Here is a 24,653-nt window from a genome sequence, read left to right as displayed (position 1 = left end):
CATGGAATTGTCACCCCAATGCCATTCTGGCATTGGGGAGACAATTACATGATCCCCTGAGTCTCTAGCACAGACCCGGGTACTGCCAAACTACCTTTCCCGGGGTTTCACTGCAGCTGCTGCTGCTGCCAACCCCTAAGACAGGTTTCTGCCCTCTTGGGGTACAGCCAGGCCTGACCCAAGAAGGCAGAACAAAGGACTTCCTCAGAGAGAGGGTGTTACACCCTCTCCCTTTGGAAAAAGGTGTCAGGGCTGGGGAGGAGTAGCCTCCCCCAGCCTCTGGAAATGCTTTGATGGGCACAGATGGTGCCCATTTCTGCATAAGCCAGTCTACACCAGTTCAGGGATCCCCCAGCCCTGCTCTGGCATGAAACTGGACAAAGGAAAGGGGAGTGACCACTCCCCTGACCTGCACCTCCCAGGGGTGGTGCCCAGAGCTCCTCCAGCGTGCCCCAGACCTCTGCAATCTTGGATTCAGAGGTGTGCTGGCACACTGGACTACTCTGAGTGGCCAGTGCCAGCAGGTGATGTCAGAGACTCTTTCTGATAGTGTGAGAAAGTAGCCTCTTTCTAGCCTTGTTACCCCCACTTTTGGCCTGTTTGTGAGTGTATGTCAGGGTGTTTTCACTGTCTCACTGGGATCCTGCCAGCCAGGGCCCAGTGCTCATAGTGAAAACCCTATGTTTTCAGTATGTTTGTTATGTGTCACTGGGACCCTGCTAGTCAGGACCCCAGTGCTCATAAGTTTGTGGCCTATATGTATGTGTTCCCTGTGTAGTGCCTAACTGTCTCACTGAGGCTCTGCTAATTAGAACCTCAGTGGTTATGCTCTCTCATTTCTTTCAAATTGTCACTAACAGGCTAGTGACCAATTTTACCAATTTACATTGGCTTTCTGGAACACCCTTATAATTCCCTAGTATATGGTACTGAGGTACCCAGGGTATTGGGGTTCCAGGAGATCCCTATGGGCTGCAGCATTTCTTTTGCCACCCATAGGGAGCTCTGACAATTCTTACACAGGCCTGCCACTGCAGCCTGAGGGAAATAACGTCCACGTTATTTCACAGCCATTTTACACTGCACTTAAATAACTTATAAGTCACCTGTATGTCTAACCTTTACCTGGTAAAGGTTAGGTGCAAAGTTACTTAGTGTGAGGGCACCCTGGCAACAGCCAAGGTGCCCCCACATTGTTCAGGGCCAATTGCCTGAACTTTGTGAGTGCGGCGACACCATTACAGGCGTGCACTACATATAGGTCACTACCTATATGTAGCTTCACAATGGTAACTCCGAATATGGCCATGTAACATGTCTAAGATCATGGAATTGCCCCCTCTATGCCATCCTGGCATAGTTGGCACAATCCCATGATCCCAGTGGTCTGTAGCACAGACCCTTGTACTGCCAAACTGCCCTTCCAGGGGTTTCACTGCAGCTGCTGCTGCTGCCAACCCCTCAGACAGGCATCTGCCCTCCTGGGGTCCAGCCAGGCCTGGCCCAGGATGCAGAACAAAGAACTTCCTCTGAGAGAGGGTGTTACACCCTCTCCCTTTGGAAAATGGTGTGAAGGCAGGGGAGGAGCAGCCTCCCCCAGCCTCTGGAAATGCTTTCTTGGGCACAGATGTGCCCAATTCTGCATAAGCCAGTCTACACCGGTTCAGGGGACCCCTTAGCCCTGCTCTGGTGCGAAACTGGTCAAAGGAAAGGGGAGTGACCACTCCCCTGACCTGCACCTCCCCTGGGAGGTGTCCAGAGCTCCTCCAGTGTGCTCCAGACCTCTGCCATCTTGGAAACAGAGGTGCTGCTGGCACACTGGACTGCTCTGAGTGGCCAGTGCCACCAGGTGACGTCAGAGACTCCTTCTGATAGGCTCCTTCAGGTGTTGCTAGCCTATCCTCTCTCCTAGGTAGCCAAACCCTCTTTTCTGGCTATTTAGGGTCTCTGTCTCTGGGGAAACTTTAGATAACGAATGCAAGAGCTCAGCCGAGTTCCTCTGCATCTCTCTCTTCACCTTCTACCAAGGAATCGACTGCTGACCGCGCTGGAAGCCTGCAAAACTGCAACATAGTAGCAAAGACGACTACTGCAACTCTGTAACGCTGATCCTGCCGCCTTCTCGACTGTTTTCCTGGTGGTACATGCTGTGGGGGTAGTCTGCCTCCTCTCTGCACTAGAAGCTCCGAAGAAATCTCCTGTGGGTCGACGGAATCTTCCCCCTGCAACCGCAGGCACCAAAAAGCTGTATTACCGGTCCCTTGGGTCTCCTCTCAGCACGACGAGCGAGGTCCCTCGAATCCAGAAACTCTGTCCAAGTGGCCCCCACAGTCCAGTGACTCTTCAGTCCAAGTTTGGTGGAGGTAAGTCCTTGCCTCACCTCGCTAGACTGCACCCCATGTGCACTTCCGGCGGAAATCCTTTGTGCACAGCCAAGCCTGGGTCCTCGACACTCTAACCTGCAGTGCACAACCTTCTGAGTTGTCCTCCGGCGTCATGGGACTCCTTTTTCTGACTTCGGGTGGACTCCGGTTCACTCCTCTTCCAAGTGCCTGTTCCGGTACTTCTGCGGGTACTGCCTGTTTCTGTGAGGGCTCTCTGACTTGCTGGGCGCCCCCTCTATCTCCTCATCCAAGTGGCGTCATCTTGGTCCCTCCTGGGCCACAGCAGCATTCAAAAAACCCTACCTACGACCCTTGTAGCTAGCAAGGCTTGTTTGTGGTCTTTCTGCGTGGGAACACTTCTGCAAGCTTCTTCATGATGTGGGACACCCATCCTCCAAAGGGGAAGTACCTAGTCCTCTTCGTTCTTGCAGAATCCACAGCTTCTACCATCCGGTGGCAGCTTCTTTACACCCTCAGCTGGCATTTCCTGGGCATCTGCCCTCTCTCGACATTGTCGCAACTCTTGGACTTGGTCCCCTTGTTCCACAGGTACTCAGGTCTGGAAATCCACTTTGGTTGCATTGCTGGTGTTGGTCTTCCTTGCAGAATTCCCCTATCACGATTTCTGTGCTCTCTGGGGAATATAGGTGCACTTTACATCTACTTTTCAGGGTCTTGGGATGGGCTATTTTTCTAACCCTCACTGTTTTCTTACAGTCCCAGCGATCCTCTACAAGCTCACATAGGTTTGGGGTCCATTCGTGTTTTGCATTCCACTTTTGGAGTATATGGTTTGTGTTGCCCCTATACCCATGTCCTCCTATTGCAATGTACTGTAACTTTACATTGCCTGCATTACTTCCTTTTGCTATTACTGCCTATTTTTGGTATTGTGTACATATATCTTGTGTATATTTGGCATCCTCATACTGAGTGTACTCACTGAGATACTTTTGGCATATTGTCATAAAAATAAAGTACCTTTATTTTTAGTATATCTGTGTATTTGTTTTCTTATGATGTTGTGCATATGATACCAGTGGTATAGTAGGAGCTTTGCATGTCTCCTAGTTCAGCCTAAGCTGCTCTGCTTTAGCTACCTTCTATCAGCCTACGCTGCTAGAAATACCTCTTCTACACTAATAAGGGATAACTGGACCTGGCACAGAGTGTAAGTACCCCTTAGTACCCACTACAAGCCTGGCCAGCCTCCTACAGTGGTGTCAGAGACCCAGGTTATATACCTAATAATGCCTTTGAAGTGGGGGAGACTTCAAAGAGTGGTTTTCAAGTGTACAAGTTCCCCTTTCAGTACAGGTCTGTCTGCCAGAGTCCCAGGAGGGGGTTTGGCAGTCCACTGTGTGAGGGCAAGACACCAGCCTTTGAAATGTAAGTGTTAGGCCCTCCACCCTTCCAGCCCAGGAAGACCCATTCAGTATGCAGAAGAGTGCAGGTTTGACTGAGTGGCATGTGTTTCTGATGGTCTGGGTGAAATACACAAGGAAACTGTCAACCAGCCCAACCCTGACGTTTATTGGAGACAGGCTGTAAGGCACAAATAGATTTTAAGTGCAGAGAAATGCTCACTTTCTATAAGTGTCATTTCTAAATAGTAATATAAAATCCAAACTCACCAATAAGTAGGATTTTCCATTATCATTCTGGCCATACTAAATGTGACATGGTTACCCCTTTCTGATCAGAATCTACCACTCGAACAGTGTATGAGGGTAGTCCTAATGCTACCCTATGAAAGGAGCAGGTCTCACAATAGTGGAAAACCAATTTAGGGGTTTTCCACTACAAGGACATATAAAACACACATGTACATGTCCTGCCTTTAACCTACATAGCACCCTGCCCTATGGGGTTATCTAGGGCCTACCATAGGGGTGACTTATACATAGAAAAGGGGGACTTTAAGGCTTGGCAAGTACTTTTAAACACCACGTCGAAGTGTCAGTGGAACTGTATACACTGGCCTTGCAATGGCAGGCCTGAGACATGGTTAAGGGGCTAATTATGTGGGTGGCACAACCAGTGCTGCAGGCCCACCAGTAGCATTCAATTTGGTGGCCCTGGGCACATGTAGTGCTCTTTTCTAGAGACTTACAAGTAAATCAGATAGGCCAATTGGGAGTGAACTAAACTTACCATGTTTAAGGGAGAGAGCATGTGCACTTAAGCACTGGTTAGCATTGGTAAAGTGCGCAGAGTCCTAAAACCAGCAAAAACAATGTCAGAAAAGTCGAGGGAGGCAGGCAAAAAGTTGTGGTGTTGTTTAGCCATTTTAGCTATAGCTCTATGCACGTTATTTTATCACACTAGGCTGTGCACTACAACCTAGATAACATTTTATTTGGCTTTATTTTATTATTGTTACAATAGCCACTTTTACGGTCTTGTGTTATTTTCTGTTTATCTAACTGGTTTTGCCTAGGCCAGCACTCTGTTTTCAAACAAGACATTCTTGCTCACTATGTGCTTCTTCCAAGGCTACAGCACGGTACATAGCCGGTGAAAGTGGAAGAAGTTTAGTCTCCAACAGTCTTAGAAAATACACATCCTTACGTAGGGACATTTTCTCAGAACATCAGCCATTTTATTATAAAAACATTTCCCTGTCCCTTACACGTTAGAGGGAGATTCCAGCCAGAGAACCACGACTGCATGCTGATTGCCGAATGCTTCGCTACAGATGTTAATGCAGACCGCAGGCCTTTGTCAGGTATGGGAGATGATGTCTTCCCAGTGGAACCTGAAGGGCAGAATTAGAGCTTAAAATGCTGTGCTCTATCGTAGTCTAGTTAGGAGTTAGTCTATTGACCATAGCGACAATATGATAGCGTTATTTCTATGCTTCATCTCCTCGTCACAATTTTAATATTGTCATGCTGTGTCGTCCTGGTTATTGCAGCTCACGCTTTGCTATCTAAGATGCAGTTGTTTTATTAAAATCATGTTTAAAACATATGCTGCCTCTGTTTATCATTTATATATGAGACTAAGGTAACTGAGAGAAACGGATGAGACCTGAGTGACTACGGCTTCCCTGAGAAACCAATTATGTCATGCGCTCGACTACCCAATCATCCCTGCCCTCGGGTAGAGAAGTGGCACTGCTAGTAAGCCAGAGCAAAACTCGGATTGGAGCGACAGGTGTCAACCGCAGTGGGTTAGACTTAGTCTCCCACGCCACGTGCGATTCTGCCGCTCAAAATCCAGTAGTCTCATAAGAATAATGAGAGCCTACGCGATAGTGGGATGACCACCCTGAAGCTGTCAGGTCTAACAATGCACAATAGTATGGTTGTACTCTTTCAATGGTAGTCCCCATCTTCCAATTTGAGGAGGCATTTTGGCCTTTGGATTGCTAAAGATAGTCAGTAAGGCTTGATTATCAGTCAACAAGGCATAAGGTTTTCTGTACAGAAATACATGCCCATACCACAGCCAAACTTTTCTGTTCAGCCGCTGAGTAAGCAAGTTCTGTTTGAGATAAACTTCAACTAGTATAGGCAACAATATGACTTCTTGCATTTGGGTGTCCACTTTGAGGAGCAATTATACCACCTAACCAAACATGGCTAGTGTCTACCACAATCTCAGTATGGAGCTTTGGATTGAAGTATGTAATTTCTGTAGCATTTTCTATATCATGTTTATTTCTTCTCTTTTCTCATTCTCTTGATCATCCAAATGACACATTTTTCTTGGTTAATTCTCATAGTGGAGCACTGACAGTGGCAAAGTCCTTCATGTATCGTGACCAATAGCTGTCCATTCCAAGAAATTAACGTATCATTGCAAATAGCCTGTGAGTGTTCAGCATTTGTTAAAGTTTGCACTTTTGCAGGATCAGGCATCATAACCCCATCAGAAAATACATGCCCAAAGAATTTCAATTTTGTTTTGTTGAAATCACACTTGTCTGCATTTAAAGTCAAAAGCTGCACCACTGAGTAATTGACATACTTGGGTGAGGGCTCTATTGCACTCCTTTTGTGAGGCTTCAAAAAACAATGTTTTCGCAATAGTTAAATGCATGCACAACAGGTTGTATTGCACATGATGTCGTGGGAAAGCTCTGAAGCCAATGACACACCAAAACTAAGGGCCTGATTTAGACATTGGTGCACATGTTACTCCGTCACAATGGTGATGGATATCCTGTCTGTTGAAATCTAAATCCCATAGAACATAACGGGATTTATTTCAGCGGATGGGATATCCATCATCGTTGTGATGGAGCAATCCATTCGCCAATATCTAAATCAGGCCCTAAGTCTTGTATCTAAACAAACCAACATATGCAGCAAAAGTTGTAATATGTTAGCAGTTCTCTTCTAATTCTAAATGATGATAACCCTGAGTCAAATCAAGTTGTGAAAAAACCCTGGTGCTATTTGTAGGAAAGTACCATGTTGCCTGACATGTTATGCCCATTTTTACATGTATGTCAGTTTGATTTTGCCTGTCTCACTGGGATTCTGCTAGCCAGGACCCCAGTGCTCATAGTTTGTGGCCTGAATGTGTAAACCTGTGTAGTGACTAAGGCCCATATTTATACTTTTTGACGCAAACCAGCACCGGCGCTGGTGCGCGTCAACATTTTTACCGCCTGCTAACGCCATTCCTACGCGCCATGCGGGTGCCTTATTTAAGGAATGACATTAGCCGATGCTGCGGACTGGTCTGAGTAAAAACAAAAATGACTCAAACCAGGCAGTGCCGCCATAGGGGAAAATGCGTCACAAAATGGTGCAAGTCAGGTTTGAGGCAAAAATAATGCCTCAAACCGGACTTGCGCCATATTTTGACGCACAACCCCCGTTGAAATTACTCCTGTCTTAGCAAAGACATGAGTCATGCCCCCTTGCCCAATGGCCATGCCCAGGGGACTTCTGTCCTCTGGGCATGGTCATTGGGCACAGTGGCATGTAGGGGGGCCAAATTAGGCCCCCCATGCCACATAAAAAATAAATAAAAAAATACTCACCTCAACTTACCTACTTACCTGGGATGGATCCCCCATCCATGGGTGCCCTCCAGGGGTGGGCGAGGGTGGCAGGTGGTGTCCCTGGGTCAGGGAAGGGCACCTCTGGACTCCTTCAATGGTCAGAGATCATGGAAGTGAGCCCACAGATCCCTTAACTACTGCCCCGACCCAGGTGTTAAAAAAACAGCACACATCAGGCGGTGCACCGTTTTTTAAGGCCTGCCCCCTCTGTGCGTTAAAATGACGCTGGAGTATAAATAAGGCGCACAGGCCTTAAAGTAATTTTTGGGGAAAGAACACCTACCTTGCATGTCATTAACGTAAAGCAGTTTCCCGCATCCAAAAAATGACGCACACGGTGGAATTTTGACATCCGCTGGCTCGGGCGTCAAAGTTTAAATATGGTGCACGGTTTGCGCCGAATGTGCGTCAAAATGTTTGACGCACATTTGGCGCAAACAGAGTATAAATATGCCCCTAACTGTGTCACTGAGGCTGTGCTAGTCAGAACCTCAGTGCTTATGCTCTCTCTGCCTTTGAATTTGTCACTAAAGGCTAGTGACCACTTTTACCAATTTCAATAGGCACACTGGATACACCCATATAATTCCCTAGTATATGGTACCTAGGTACCCAGGGTATTGGGGTTCCAGGAGATCCCTATGGGCTGCAGCATTTCTTTTGCACATGTAAGGAGCTCAGACAACCTTTACACAGGGACTGCCACTGCAGCCTGAGTGAAATAACGCACATGTTATTTCACAGACTATTTTACATTGCACTTAAGTAACTTATAAGTCACCTATATGTCTATACCCTCACTTAGTGAAGGTTAGGTGCAAAGTTACTAAGTGTGAGGGCACCCTGGCACTAGCCAAGGTGCCCCAACATTGTTCAGGGCAATTTCCCTGGACTTTGTGAGTGCGGGAACACCATTACACGCATACACTACATATAGGTCAATACTTATATGTACCTTCACAATGGTAACTCCCGATCATGGCCATATAACATGTCCTAAGATCATGGAATTGTCCCCCCAAGAAAAATCAGGTATTGGGTGCCAATCCCATGCATCCCCGGGGCTCCAGCATGGACCCCGGGTACTGCCAAACTAGTTCTCTGGGGTTTTCTCTGCAGCTACTGCTGCTGCCAACCCTCAGACAGGTTTCTGCCCTCCTGGGATCTGGGCAGCCCAGTCCCAGGAAGGCAGAACAAAGGATTTCCTCTGAGAGAGGGTGTTACACCCTCTCCCTTTGGAAATAGGTGTTAAGGGCTGGGGAGGAGTAGCCTCCCCCAGCCTCTGGAAATGGTTTAAAGGGCACAGACGGTGCCCTCCTTGCATAAGACAGTCTACACTGGTTCAGGGATCCCCCAGCCCCTGCTATGGTGCGAAACTGGACAATGGAAAGGGGAGTGACCACTCCCCTGTACATCACCACCCCAGGGGTGGTGCCCAGAGCTCCACCAGTATGTCCCAGACCTTTGCCATCTTGAATGCAGAGGTGTGAGGGCACAATGGAGACCTCTGAGTGGCCAGTGCCAGCAGGTGATGTCAGAGACCCCTCCTGATAGGCTCTTACCAGGTTAGGTACCCAATCCTCCTCTGAGGGCTATTTAGGGTGTCTCCTGTGGGTTTCTCCTCAGATGACGAATGTAAGCGCTCACCAGAGTTCATCTGCATCTCTCTCTTCAACTTCTGCCAAGGATCTACCGCTGACTGCTCCAGGACGCCTGCAAAACCACAACAAAGTAGCAAGACGACTACCAGCAACATTGTAGCGCCGCATCCTGCCGGCTTTCTCAACTGTCTCCTGGCGGTGCATGCCCTGAGGGCTGTCTGCCTTCACCCTGCATTGGAAGCCAAGAAATCTCCCGTGGGTTGACAGAATCTTCCCCCTGCTAATGCAGGCACCAAACTTCTGCATCACCAGTCCTCTGGTTCCCCTCTCATCTTGATGAGCGTGGTCCCTGGAACACAGGAGCTGGATCCCAGTGACCACGACAGTCCAGTGGTCCAACTGTCCAAATTTGGAGGAGGTAAGTCCTTTCCTTCCCACACCAGACAGTAATCCTGTGCACTGCGTGAACTGCTGCTACAAGGGCTTCTGTGCACTTTTGCAAGGATTCCTTTGTGCACAGCACAGCCCACGTCCCCAGCACTCTGTCCTGCATTGCTCAATTCACTGAGTTGACCACCGGCTTCGTGGGACCGTCTTTTGATGTGTTGAGACAACAGCCGCGCTCAGATTTCTTGAATGCCGGTTTAAGTGCTTCTGTGGGTGCTGCCTGCTTCTGCGTGGACTCTCTCTGTTGCTGAACAACCCCTCTGTCTCCTCCTCCAAGGGGCGCCCTCCTGGTCCTTCCTGAGCCTGGGCAGCACCCTTTATCTTCAACCGTGACTCTTGCAGCTAACAAGGCTTATTTGGGGTCTTTCTGTGTGGAAACAACTCTGCATCCTCCAGCACGCCGTGGGACATCCTCTGACCTAAGAGGAAGTTCCTGGCACCTTCCGTTGTTGCAGAATCTTCGGCTTCTTCCACCCATAGTCAGCCCTTTTGAACCTTCATCCAGGGTTTAGTGGGCTCCTGCCCCCCCTGGACACTTGTGTGACTCTTGGACTTGGTCCCCTTCCTTTGGAGGTCTTCAGGTCCAGGAATCCGTCTTCAGTGCTTTGCAGTCAGTTGTTGCCTTTGCAGAATCCCCTATCTCGACTTTACTGTCTCTCTGGGGTAGTAGGGTAACTTTACTCCTATTTTTCAGGGTCTTGGGGTGGGGTATCTTGGACACCATTAGTGTTTTCTGAAAATCCCAGTGACCCTCTACACACTACACTAGGCCTGGGGTCTGTTTGTGATTCGCCCCTAGGCCTATTGTCTCCTATTGTATTCTACAGTCTTTTCACTACTTTTCTAACTGTTTACTTACCTGATTTTGGTTTATGTGTATATTTTGTGTATTTTACTTACCTCCTAAGGGAGTATATCTTCTGAGATACTTTTGGCATATTGTCACTAAAATAAAGTACCTTTATTTTTTTAGTAAATCTGAGTATTGTGTTTCTTGTGATATGGTGCTATATGATATAAATGGAATAGAAGGAGCTTTGCAAGTCTCCTAGTTCAGCTTAAGCTGCTCTGCTATAGCTACTTCTATCAGTCTAAGCTGCTAGAACACTACTAATCTACTAATAGGGATAACTGGACCTGGCACAAGGTGTAAGTACCATCAGGTACCCACTATAAGCCAGGTTAGCTACCTACATTGGTGGTGCAGCGGTGGGATAAGTACTTGTAACTGCTTTACCACTTTGTCATTGGTGCTTTTCATAAGAAAAACATATACTTCAGAATATACGCGCTAAAGACTTGAGAGGAACTACATATCCCAAGCTGCTTTGAGGCCCCAGGAGGCGGCCATTTTCACCTGCACCTGCACCCACTTGACACCAACGAGTGCTGTAAAGCGTGTGGGGGCACCTCGCTGCACGGTACGCGCTAAAGACTTGAGAGGGACTATATATCCCAAGCTGCTGTGAGGCCCCAGGAGGCGGACATTTTCACCTGCACCCACTTGACTCCAACGAGCGCTATAAAGCACGTGGGGGCACCTCGCTGCGCAGGACCCGCTAAAGACTTGAGAGGGACTACATATCCCAAGCTGCTTTGAGGCCCCACGAGGTGGCCATTTTCACATGCACCTGCACCCACTTGACACCAACGAGTGATATAAAGCACGTGGGGGAACCTTGCTGCGCGGGACGGGCGCGGGCCGCGCCCGAGCAAAGCCCGGGCCAAGGGCGGGCTGGGCCACCCCCCTAACATAGACCATTCAAGTAGGAATCATTGATCTTAGCACTATGCGCTACTGCCAATACTGTGCCATCCCGTAGGTTGCATCGTTATATTGAACATTTTATCACCAATAACAGTCCCAGATGGATAAAAGGAAAGCAATAGAGGCTGGGGCAGGGGCAGTGCTAAAAGCTAAGTGGAAAAGGCACAAGCATGCAGCTAGTAACTGCGTTTTGGACAGAATTGACTCTCTTTTGGGTGAATGCAAGGGAATTTTAACTACTCCTCAGGGAAATAACTCTACCGGTACTAGAGGGGGGGGAGCGCTCCCCAACCAAAAGGAGGGCTGGCCCAAAGAAAATTGCTGAGATTTTTGTGAAATGTAGTCAACAGGACACAGCCACTACAGGGCAGAAATGTTATCACCCACACTGCTCCATCTCTAGTGTAAGAGCCACCACTGGGCTCTAACGATTTCATCCAGTGCAGCAACCGCTTTAACCCGTTAATTAATGATCTAGAATCACATGATGACCTCGACCCAGGTACCAGGGTGGATGGGCTAGTAGCCGCAAACACACATTCAACTCACATAAACCCACAGCACATTCAATGCATACAAGAATTAAAAAAGGAAGCACTAGAACTTAAGCTCATGGTTAACTCCCTAATTGCAATAGTAAAACGGTTAACTCTTTCAAATGACACGGCCACCATGAACTTTACCCAAAGCCCAACCCTAGCAGGCAACAAGACGAATCTGCCCATTTTTTCTGTACCCAGTTGTGATGGCCTCCTCTCAGCCGGTGTAAAAACCAAGAACTTCCACCAGCCTCCTTTGCATAACAGCTTAGGTGCAGGAAATGCACTAGACGACCATCACAAAATCCCCAAACTCATGAGCAATACTGTCCCAAAATACTCTGTACAGCCTGCCATTGATTGGTCTCAATCAGGAAATGTAGTTCTAATGGTCAACGTTCCCAAGTTAAACACATCGACACAAAAGGAATCGGCCGACGCTATCAGAAACAAGGCAATTCACCGGATTTGCCATGTTAGAGGCTGTCGCTCTGTAATACGTGAGGACATAATTAATGTAGCAAGATGGCCTGACCCGGGAACACATTTTGACATTTTAAAACTGACACTCAAAAACAGGACCATGGTGGACAATTTGGTGGCCCTAGATGCAAGAACAAGCTCACCAGCACACTTGCGCATCCAGTTCAAATACCCTAGGCAACCCGCGCAGTACGGGGATTGCCCGAGCTACTGCCTAGCAAATAATTTATCTACCGTTGGTGAGAATGATTGACTTAAAGCTTCATGTAAAATCTATGCTGAAAAACCACACAACCAACATATATCAAACACCTCCAAGCCTGATGCAATCCCTAACACTGCCAGTGCAAGTACTTACTCTCCCTCTCATGACATATTCCCCCAGACCTCTGACAGCTTACTGTGCAAATGTGACAATACTGCATCTCTCACCTTGCAGGAATATTGCCCACCAAATCAAGAACCGATAGCTAAGCCTGCAAGCACTTCCCTCCCCAGCGCCAGGCCAGCTCCATTAGAGGAACATCACCACTCACCCCAGGTCTCACTGACCAACATTAGTGTAGGAAAGTACCATCTTGCCTGGCATGTTACCCCCATATTTCACTGTATGTATGTTGTTTTAGTGTATGTGTCACTGGGACCCTGCCAGCCAGGGCCACAGTGCTCATAAGTGTGCCCTGTATGTGTTCCCTGTGTGATGACTAACTGTCTCACTGAGGCTCTGCTAACCAGAACCTCAGTGGTTATGCTCTCTCTGCTTTCTAAATTGTCACTAACAGGCTAGTGACCAATTTCACCAATTCACATTGGCATACTGGAACACCCTTATAATTCCTAGTATATGCTACTGAGGTAACCAGGGTATTGGGGTTCCAGGAGATCCCTATGGGCTGTAGCATTTCTTTTGCCACCCATAGGGAGATCTGACAATTCTTACACAGGCCTGCCAGTGCAGCCTCAGTGAAATAACATCCACATTATTTCACAGCCATTTACCACTGCACTTAAGTAACTTATAAGTCACCTATATGTCTAACCTTCACCTGGTGAAGGTTGGGTGCAAAGTTACTTAGTGTGAGGGCACCCTGGCACAAGCCAACGTGACCCCACATCGTTCAGGGCAAATTCCCCGGACTTTGTGGGTGCGGGGACACCATTACACGCGTGCACTGTACATAGGTCTCTACCTATGTGCAGCGTCACAATGGTAACTCCGAACATGGCTATGTAATGTCTGGCATTGGGGGGACAATTCCATGATCCCCCAGGTCTCTAGCACAGAACTCGGGTACTGCCAAACTGCCTTTCCCGGGGTTTCACTGCAGCTGCTGCCAACCCCTCAGACAGGTTTCTGCCCTCCTGGGGTCCAGACAGGCCTGGCCTAGGAAGGCAGAACAAAGGACTTCCTCAGAGAGAGGGTGTTACACCCTCTCCCTTTGGAAATAGGTGTCAGGGCTGGGGAGGAATAGCCTCCCCCAGCCTCTGGAAATGCTTTGATGGGCACAGATGGTGGCCATCTCTGCATAAGCCAGTCTACACCGGTTCAGGGATCCCCCAGCCCTGCTTTGGTGCGAAACTGGACAAAGGAAAGGGGAGTGACCACTCCCCTGACCTGCACCTCCCAGGGGAGGTGCCCAGAGCTCCTCCAGCGTGCCCCAGACCTCTGCCATCCTGGATTCAGAGGTGTGCTGGCACACTGGACTGCTCTGAGTGGCCAGGGCCAACAGGTGACGTCAGAGACTCCTTCTGATAGGCTCTTACCTTTCCTACTAGCCTATCCTCCTTCCAAGGTAGCCAAACCTACTTTTCTGGCTATTTAGGGTCTCTGCTTTGGGGAATTCTTCAGATACCGAATGCAAGAGCTCACCAGAGTTCCTCTGCATCTCCCTCTTCACCTTCTGCCAAAGGATCGACCGCTGACTGATCAGGACGCCTGCAAAACCGCAACAAAGTAGCAAAGACGACTACTGCAACCTTGTATTGCTTCATCCTGCCGGCTTTCTCGCCTGTTTCTTGGTGGTGCATGCTCTGGGGGTAGCCTGCCTCTTTCTTGCACCAGGAGCTCAGAAGAAATCTCCAGTGGGTCGACGGAATCTTCGCCCTGCAACCACAGGCAACAAAAGACTGCATCACCGGTCCTCTGGGTCCCCTCTCAGCACGACGAGCGTGGTCCCTGGAACTTAGCAACTCTGTCCAAGTGACTCCCACAGTCCAGTGACTCTTCAGTCCAAGTTTGGTGGAGGTAAGTCCTTGCCTCCCTACGCTAGACTGCATTGCTGGGTACCGCGTGATTTGCAGTTGCTCCGGCTCCTGTGCACTCTTCCAGGATTTCCTTCGTGCACAGCCAAGCCTGGGTCCCCGACACTCTAACCTGCAGTGCACAACCTTCTGAGTTGTCCTCCGGCGTCGTGGGACTCCCTTTTCTGACTTCGGGTGGACTCCAGTTCACTCCTCTTCCAAGTGCCTGCTCTGGCACTTCTGCGGGTGCTGCCTGCTTCTGTGAGGGCTCCCTGACTTACTGGGCACCCCCTCTGTCTCCTCATCCAAGCGGCGACATCCTGGTCCCTCCTGGGCCACAGCAGCATCGAAAAACCCCAGCTGCGACCCTTGCAGCTAGCAAGGCTTGTTTGCGGTCCTTCTGCTTGGGAACACCTCTGCAAGCTTCTTCACGACGTGGGACATCGATCCTCCAAAGGGGAAGTTCCTAGTCCTCTTCTTTCTTGCAGAACTCCAAGCTTCTGCCACCTGATGGCAGCTTCCTTGCATCCTCAGCTGGCATTTCCTGGGCATCTGCCCACTCTTGACACTGCCGTGACTCTTGGACTTGGTCCCCTTGTCTTACAGGTACTCAGGTCCGGAAATCCACAGTTGTTGCTTTGCTGGTATTGGTTGTAGGAGGCTGGACTGGCTTGTAGTGAGTACCAAGGGGTACTTGCACCTTGCACCAGGCCCAGTTATCCCTTATTAGTGTATAGGGTGTCTAGCAGCTTAGGCTGATAGATAATGGTAGCTTAGCAAAGCAGCTCAGGCTGAACTAGGAGACGTGTGAAGCTACTACAGTACCACTTAGTGTCATATGCACAATATCATAAGAAAACACAATACACAGTTATACTAAAAATAAAGGTACTTTATTTTTATGACAATATGCCAAAGTATCTTAGAGTGTACCCTCAGTGAGAGGATAGGAAATATACACAAGATATATATACACAATAGCAAAAATATGCAGTATAGTCTTAGAAAACAGTGCAAACAATGTATAGTTACAATAGGATGCAATGGGGAAACATAGGGATGGGGGCAACACAAACCATATACTCCAGAAGTGGAATGTGAACCACGAATGGACCCCAAACCTATGTGACCTTGTAGAGGGTCGCTGGGACTATTAGAAAATAGTGAGAGTTAGGAAAATAACCCTCCCCAAGACCCTGAAAAGTGAGTGCAAAGTGCACCAAAGTTCCCCTAAGGACAAAATAGTCGTGTTAGAGGGAAAATGCAAGGAAAACACAAATCCGCAATGCAACAACGATGGATTCCTGACTGAGGTACCTGTGGAACAAGGGGACCAAGTCCAAAAGTCACAAGCAGCTCGGAGATGGGCAGATGCCCAAGAAATGCCAGCGGTTGGTGCAAAGAAGCTCTTACTAGGCTGAAGAACTGTGAATACTGCAGGAACGACAAGGGCTAGAGACTTCCCCTTTGGAGGATGGATCCCCCACGCCTTGGAGAGTCGTGCAGAAGTGTTTTCCCGCCAGATGGATGCCAACAAGCCTTGCTACACGCAAATCGTGCGTTTGGCGTTTTTGGACGCTGCTGGGGCCCAGGAGGGACCAGGAGGTCGCAAATTGGACCTGCAGAGAGAGGGGACGTCGAGCAAGACAAGGAGCCCTCACTGAAGCAGGTAGCACCCGGAGAAGTGCCAGAAACAGGCACTACGAGGATGCGTGAAACGGTGCTCGCCGAAGTTGCACAAAGGAGTCCCACGTCGCCGGAGACCAACTTAGAAAGTCGTGCAATGCAGGTTAGAGTGCCGTGGACCCAGGCTTGGCTGTGCACGAAGGATTTCCGCCGGAAGTGCACAGGGGCCGGAGAAGCTTGCAAAGTCGCGGTTCCCAGCAATGCAGCCCAGCGAGGTGAGGCAAGGACTTACCTCCACCAAACTTGGGCTGAAGAGTCACTGGACTGTGGGGGTCACTTGGACGGTGTCGCTGGATTCGAGGGACCTCGCTCGTCGTGCTGAGAGGAGACCCAAGGGACCGGAGATGCAGCTTTTTGGTGCCTGCGGTTGCAGGGGGAAGATTCCGTCGACCCACGGGAGATTTCTTCGGAGCTTCTGGTGCAGAGAGGAGGCAGACTACCCCCACAGCATGCACAAGCAGGAAAACAGTCGAGAAGGCGGCAGGATCAGCGTTACAGAGTTGCAGTAGTCGTCTTTGCTACTATGTTGCAGGTTTGCAGGCTTCCAGCGCGGTCAGCGGTCGATTCCTTATCAGAAGGTGAAGAGGGAGATGCAGAGGAACTCGGCTGAGCTCATGCATTCGTTATCTAAAGTTTCCCCAGAGACAGAGACCCTAAATAGCCAGAAAAGAGGGTTTGGCTACCTAGGAGAGAGGAAAGGCTACTAACACCTGAAGGAGCCTATCAGAAGGAGTCTCTGACGTCACCTGGTGGCACTGGCCACTCAGAGCAGTCCAGTGTGCCAGCAGCACCTCTGTTTCCAAGATGGCAGAGGTCTGGAGCACACTGGAGGAGCTCTGGACACCTCCCAGGGGAGGTGCAGGTCAGGGGAGTGGTCACTCCCCTTTCCTTTGTCCAGTTTCGCGCCAGAGCAGGGGCTAAGGGGTCCCTGAACCGGTGTAGACTGGCTTATGCAGAATTGGGCACCTCTGTGCCCAACAAAGCATTTCCAGAGGCTGGGGGAGGCTACTCCTCCCCTGCCTTCACACCATTTTCCAAAGGGAGAGGGTGTCACACCCTCTCTCAGAGGAAGTTCTTTGTTCTGCCATCCTGGGCCAGGCCTGGCTGGACCCCAGGAGGGCAGCTGCCTGTCTGAGGGGTTGGCAGCAGCAGCAGCTGCAGAGAAACCCCAGGAAGGGCAGTCTGGCAGTACCAGGGTCTGTGCTACAGACCACTGGGATCATGGAATTGTACCAACAATGCCAGGATGGCATAGAGGGGGCAATTCCATGATCATAGACATGTTACATGGCCATATTCGGAGTTACCATGGTGAAGCTACATATAGGTAGTGCCCTATATGTAGTGCACGCGTGTAATGGTGTCCCCGCACTCACAAAGTTCAGTGAATTGGCTCTGAACAATGTGGGGGCACCTTGGCTAGTGCCAGGGTGCCCTCACACTAAGTAACTTTGCACCTAACCTTTACCAGGTAAAGGTTAGACATATAGGTGACTTATAAGTTACTTAAGTGCAGTGTAAAATGGCTGTGAAATAACGTGGACGTTATTTCACTCAGGCTGCAGTGGCAGGCCTGTGTAAGAATTGTCAGAGCTCCCTATGGGTGGCAAAAGAAATGCTGCAGCCCATAGGGATCTCCTGGAACCCCAATACCCTGGGTACCTCAGTACCATATACTAGGGAATTATAAGGGTGTTCCAGTAAGCCAATGTAAATTGGTAAAAATGGTCACTAGCCTGTTAGTGACAATTTAAAAGTAATGAGAGAGCATAACCACTGAGGTTCTGGTTAGCAGAGCCTCAGTGAGACAGTTAGGCACCACACAGGGAACACATACATGCACACCTATGAGCACTGGGGTCCTGTGTGACAGGGTCCCAGTGACACATACATATAGGCCACAACCTTATGAGCACTGGGGTCCTGACTAGCAGTATCCCAGTGACACATAACAAACATACTGAAAACATAGTGTTTTCACTATGAGCACTGAGGCCTGGCTATCAGGATCCCAGTGAGACAGTGAAAACAGTGACAAACACCCTGACATACACTCACAAACAGGCCAAAAGTGGGGGTAACAAGGCTAGAAAGAGGCTACCTTCTCACACAACCCCCCCCCAAACGAAGGACAATAAGGCTAACCTTGGCCAGTTGAGACTTTATTGTCTAAGTGGTGATAAGTAGAGAGTAGCTCTGCAATAGACTGGTTACTCCCTTTATCATCCACTATATGGTTACTTCCCTGTGGGGATGTAAACCACCCTGTTTGAAGTTTTTTAGCTAAGCAACAATGTGAAGATGTATTTTCAGAGTTTCTATCAGTAAGTTTTAGTTTAGAGCAGTGGGAATTGTCCACTGAACCTATTTGTAGTGATGGAAATGCCAGACAGGGATGCTGTCTCAGAAAAGCCATAGCTGGGCAAAAACTTTGTCCATCTGGCTGGAAGAGAGAACAGGGATGCTGTTTCTCTTGAGTTGGAGCAGGGCAGGGATGCTGTCCTATGAGCTCCACACTAGGGCAGGGATGCTGTCCTAAGTGTTGTGAGGTAGTGCAGGGTTTCTGCACTAAAGTTTCTCTGGGAGGGTTGGAGGGATGCTCCATGTTAACTAAAATGGTGCTGTTTTTCTCACCAATGTTAGTTATCCCACAGAGAGGTACTTCCACCTCAGGGAGTCCAGCTTTGCCAGCTGATGATTCCCTTGGAACAGGTGCCACCCCAGGAGAGGTTTCTCCCACCACAGGAATAGTATCCTGAATGGTAGGGTGGTTAGGGGATACTGTGATACCCTTTTTACCTGTTGATGGAGAGGGATCCTGAGTTTTCAGGCCTTCTCTCCTTTGCTTTTTCATTTCACTTGAAATGAGAGGGAACAATTCCTCAGGGATGCCCAGCATGGCTGCATGGGCATAAAACTCTACATCAGCCCAACCTGAGGCCTCTAGGTCATTACCTAAGAGACAGTCTACAGGTAAGCTAGGTGATACCACCACCTGCTTAGGGCCAGTAACTCCACCCCAACTAAACTGAATTATAGCTAAGGGAAGAAACTTAGTGGAGTTATGGACATCAATAATCTTATACTGTTGTCCAATGATGTGTTGTTCAGGAGGCACTAGGTTTTCAGTCACCAAAGTGAAACTGGCACCTGTGTCCCTGTAGGCCAAGGCCTCAACACCATTTATTGAAACTGTCTGCCTGTACTTATCCATTGTAAGGGGACAAGCAGCCAGTGTGGCAAGGCCAGTGCCACTAGGTGTGACAGAAACTGTCTTGGGGCTGATTACATCAGTTTCCACTATGGACCCATAAGTGAACCCAACTACACCCTTTGCTTGACTGTTGCCAGCAGTCCCACCACTAGTACCACTACTGCTAGGGGCACTAGAGCTTGATGTATTAGTGGTGGTAGGCTCAGGGGGTTTACCTGGACAGGACTTATCCCCTGGCCTATGGCCTCTGTTTTTACACACAAAGCACCAAGGCTTTTTAATGTGTGCAGGTTGGGAAGAAGAGGAAGAATTTGTTTTATCCCCACCCTCTGAAGAGTGTTTAAGATTTGAAGTGGGATCTTTGGTTTTACCCTTATCCCCATGCTTATCTTGAGATTTTTCACCATCTTTCTTCTTATTGCCATCTTTGTCACCCCCTGTATGAACTTTTCTGTTCACCCTTGTTCTGACCCATTTGTCTGCCTTCTTTCCCAATTCTTGGGGAGAGGTCAGATCAGAGTCTACCAGGTACTGGTGCAACAAATCAGACACACAATTATTAAGTATATGCTCTCTCAGGATTGTGTTATACAGGCTTTCATAATCAGTAACTTTACTGCCATGTAACCACCCCTCCAAGGCCTTCACTGAATGGTCAATGAAATCAACCCAGTCTTGTGAAGACTCCTTTTTGGTCTCTCTGAACTTTATCCTGTACTGTTCAGTGGTTAAGCCATAACCATCCAGGAGTGCATTCTTAAGAACTGTAAAATTATTGGCATCATTTTCTTTCACAGTAAGGAGCCTATCCCTACCTTTTCCACTAAATGATAGCCATAGGATAGCAGCCCACTGCCTTTGAGGGACATCCTGTACAGCACAGGCCCTCTCAAGTGCAGCAAACCACTTGTTAATGTCATCCCCCTCCTTATAAGGGGGAACTATCTTGTGCAGATTCCTGGAATCATGCTCTTTTGCAGGATGACTATGGGGAATACTGCTGCTGCCACCATGGGTATCTAAACCCAACTTCTGTCTTTCCCTCTCTATTTCTAAAGACTGTCTATCCAAATCCAGCTGTTGCTTCTTGAGCTTCAGTCTGGTTTGCTCCACTCTCAATCTATTGAGCTCCCTTTCCAACAATCTGTCATCAGGGTGGGTGGGAGGGACATTTCTAGATACAGAGGTATGATGGGAATGAACAGAAGGAGACCTGTCCCTTACAGAGGTCACCCTAACAGCTTGGCTACCAGTATAATGTGAGAGCACATCATCAGTATGATGTGATTCAACCTCTGTACCAACTATGCTAGACTGTCTAGTAATGGGCAGGCTGAGAAGTTTCTTTCCTGAACCTTTTCCTGGGGGAGTCCCTGGATCAGATTGAGAACCATTAGCTACTTTTTCTACAGATTGGGCACTTATGGCCTTATCCTGTACTCTAAGCATATTAATTAACAGTTCTAAGGAAGGATTCTTCCCTACACTCAAACCTCTCTCTATGCAGAGACTCCTTGCTCCTTTCCAGCTAAGGTGATCATATGCAAGTTTGGACAGTTCAACATTTTTTCCTGTGCCAGACATTTTTTAGAGAGAGTTGAAGTGATAGCAAAAGAGAAAAAAGTTTTCAGAACTTTTTGGAAAGACAGAAAAAAACTTTTAAAACTTTTAAGAACTTTTTGAAAGTTTAGAAGTACTTTTCAGCACTTAGAAAAGAGTGAAAAGAGGAAATGCAAAACTTTTTGGCTATGTGTATATACACTGACCTTGTTTTGTATATTTTTCTCTCATGAAAAGTACAATGACAAGAGTGGTAAGTAGTCTCAAAGCACTTATCCCACCACTGCACAACCAATGTAGGAGGCTGGACTGGCTTGTAGTGAGTACCAAGGGGTACTTGCACCTTGCACCAGGCCCAGTTATCCCTTATTAGTGTATAGGGTGTCTAGCAGCTTAGGCTGATAGATAATGGTAGCTTAGCAAAGCAGCTCAGGCTGAACTAGGAGACGTGTGAAGCTACTACAGTACCACTTAGTGTCATATGCACAATATCATAAGAAAACACAATACACAGTTATACTAAAAATAAAGGTACTTTATTTTTATGACAATATGCCAAAGTATCTTAGAGTGTACCCTCAGTGAGAGGATAGGAAATATACACAAGATATATATACACAATAGCAAAAATATGCAGTATAGTCTTAGAAAACAGTGCAAACAATGTATAGTTACAATAGGATGCAATGGGGAAACATAGGGATAGGGGCAACACAAACCATATACTCCAGAAGTGGAATGTGAACCACGAATGGACCCCAAACCTATGTGACCTTGTAGAGGGTCGCTGGGACTATTAGAAAATAGTGAGAGTTAGGAAAATAACCCTCCCCAAGACCCTGAAAAGTGAGTGCAAAGTGCACCAAAGTTCCCCTAAGGACAAAATAGTCGTGTTAGAGGGAAAATGCAAGGAAAACACAAATCCGCAATGCAACAACGATGGATTCCTGACTGAGGTACCTGTGGAACAAGGGGACCAAGTCCAAAAGTCACAAGCAGCTCGGAGATGGGCAGATGCCCAAGAAATGCCAGCGGTTGGTGCAAAGAAGCTCTTACTAGGCTGAAGAACTGTGAATACTGCAGGAACGACAAGGGCTAGAGACTTCCCCTTTGGAGGATGGATCCCCCACGCCTTGGAGAGTCGTGCAGAAGTGTTTTCCCGCCAGATGGATGCCAACAAGCCTTGCTACACGCAAATCGTGCGTTTGGCGTTTTTGGACGCTGCTGGGGCCCAGGAGGGACCAGGAGGTCGCAAATTGGACCTGCGGAGAGAGGGGACGTCGAGCAAGACAAGGAGCCCTCACTGAAGCAGGTAGCACCCGGAGAAGTGCCAGAAACAGGCACTACGAGGATGCGTGAAACGGTGCTCGCCGAAGTTGCACAAAGGAGTCCCACGTCGCCGGAGACCAACTTAGAAAGTCGTGCAATGCAGGTTAGAGTGCCGTGGACCCAGGCTTGGCTGTGCACGAAGGATTTCCGCCGGAAGTGCACAGGGGCCGGAGAAGCTTGCAAAGTCGCGGTTCCCAGCAATGCAGCCCAGCGAGGTGAGGCAAGGACTTACCTCCACCAAACTTGGGCTGAAGAGTCACTGGACTGTGGGGGTCACTTGGACGGTGTCGCTGGATTCGAGGGACCTCGCTCGTCGTGCTGAGAGGAGACCCAAGGGACCGGAGATGCAGCTTTTTGGTGCCTGCGGTTGCAGGGGGAAGATTCCGTCGACCCACGGGAGATTTCTTCGGAGCTTCTGGTGCAGAGAGGAGGCAGACTACCCCCACAGCATGCACAAGCAGGAAAACAGTCGAGAAGGCGGCAGGATCAGCGTTACAGAGTTGCAGTAGTCGTCTTTGCTACTATGTTGCAGGTTTGCAGGCTTCCAGCGCGGTCAGCGGTCGATTCCTTATCAGAAGGTGAAGAGGGAGATGCAGAGGAACTCGGCTGAGCTCATGCATTCGTTATCTAAAGTTTCCCCAGAGACAGAGACCCTAAATAGCCAGAAAAGAGGGTTTGGCTACCTAGGAGAGAGGAAAGGCTACTAACACCTGAAGGAGCCTATCAGAAGGAGTCTCTGACGTCACCTGGTGGCACTGGCCACTCAGAGCAGTCCAGTGTGCCAGCAGCACCTCTGTTTCCAAGATGGCAGAGGTCTGGAGCACACTGGAGGAGCTCTGGACACCTCCCAGGGGAGGTGCAGGTCAGGGGAGTGGTCACTCCCCTTTCCTTTGTCCAGTTTCGCGCCAGAGCAGGGGCTAAGGGGTCCCTGAACCGGTGTAGACTGGCTTATGCAGAATTGGGCACCTCTGTGCCCAACAAAGCATTTCCAGAGGCTGGGGGAGGCTACTCCTCCCCTGCCTTCACACCATTTTCCAAAGGGAGAGGGTGTCACACCCTCTCTCAGAGGAAGTTCTTTGTTCTGCCATCCTGGGCCAGGCCTGGCTGGACCCCAGGAGGGCAGCTGCCTGTCTGAGGGGTTGGCAGCAGCAGCAGCTGCAGAGAAACCCCAGGAAGGGCAGTCTGGCAGTACCAGGGTCTGTGCTACAGACCACTGGGATCATGGAATTGTACCAACAATGCCAGGATGGCATAGAGGGGGCAATTCCATGATCATAGACATGTTACATGGCCATATTCGGAGTTACCATGGTGAAGCTACATATAGGTAGTGCCCTATATGTAGTGCACGCGTGTAATGGTGTCCCCGCACTCACAAAGTTCAGTGAATTGGCTCTGAACAATGTGGGGGCACCTTGGCTAGTGCCAGGGTGCCCTCACACTAAGTAACTTTGCACCTAACCTTTACCAGGTAAAGGTTAGACATATAGGTGACTTATAAGTTACTTAAGTGCAGTGTAAAATGGCTGTGAAATAACGTGGACGTTATTTCACTCAGGCTGCAGTGGCAGGCCTGTGTAAGAATTGTCAGAGCTCCCTATGGGTGGCAAAAGAAATGCTGCAGCCCATAGGGATCTCCTGGAACCCCAATACCCTGGGTACCTCAGTACCATATACTAGGGAATTATAAGGGTGTTCCAGTAAGCCAATGTAAATTGGTAAAAATGGTCACTAGCCTGTTAGTGACAATTTAAAAGTAATGAGAGAGCATAACCACTGAGGTTCTGGTTAGCAGAGCCTCAGTGAGACAGTTAGGCACCACACAGGGAACACATACATGCACACCTATGAGCACTGGGGTCCTGTGTGACAGGGTCCCAGTGACACATACATATAGGCCACAACCTTATGAGCACTGGGGTCCTGACTAGCAGTATCCCAGTGACACATAACAAACATACTGAAAACATAGTGTTTTCACTATGAGCACTGAGGCCTGGCTATCAGGATCCCAGTGAGACAGTGAAAACAGTGACAAACACCCTGACATACACTCACAAACAGGCCAAAAGTGGGGGTAACAAGGCTAGAAAGAGGCTACCTTCTCACATTGGTCCTCCTTGCAGAATCCCCCTATCACGACTTCTATGCTCTCTGGGGGTTGTAGGTGCACTTTACACCTACCTTTCAGGGTCTTGGGGTGGGCTAATTTTCTAACCCTCACTGTTTTCTTACAGTCCCAGCGACCCTCTAGAAGCTCACATAGGTTTGGGGTCCATTCGTGGTTCGCATTCTACTTTTGGAGTATATGGTTCGTGTTGCCCCTATACCCATGTGCTCCTATTGCAATCTATTGTAACTTTACACTGCTTGCATTACTT

The sequence above is a fragment of the Pleurodeles waltl genome, chromosome 9 (assembly GCF_031143425.1).
Source record: "Pleurodeles waltl isolate 20211129_DDA chromosome 9, aPleWal1.hap1.20221129, whole genome shotgun sequence".
Classification (NCBI taxonomy): Eukaryota; Metazoa; Chordata; class Amphibia; order Caudata; family Salamandridae; genus Pleurodeles; species Pleurodeles waltl.
The sequence above is the reverse complement of the archived record's forward strand: the minus strand, read 5'-3'. Positions refer to the sequence as shown.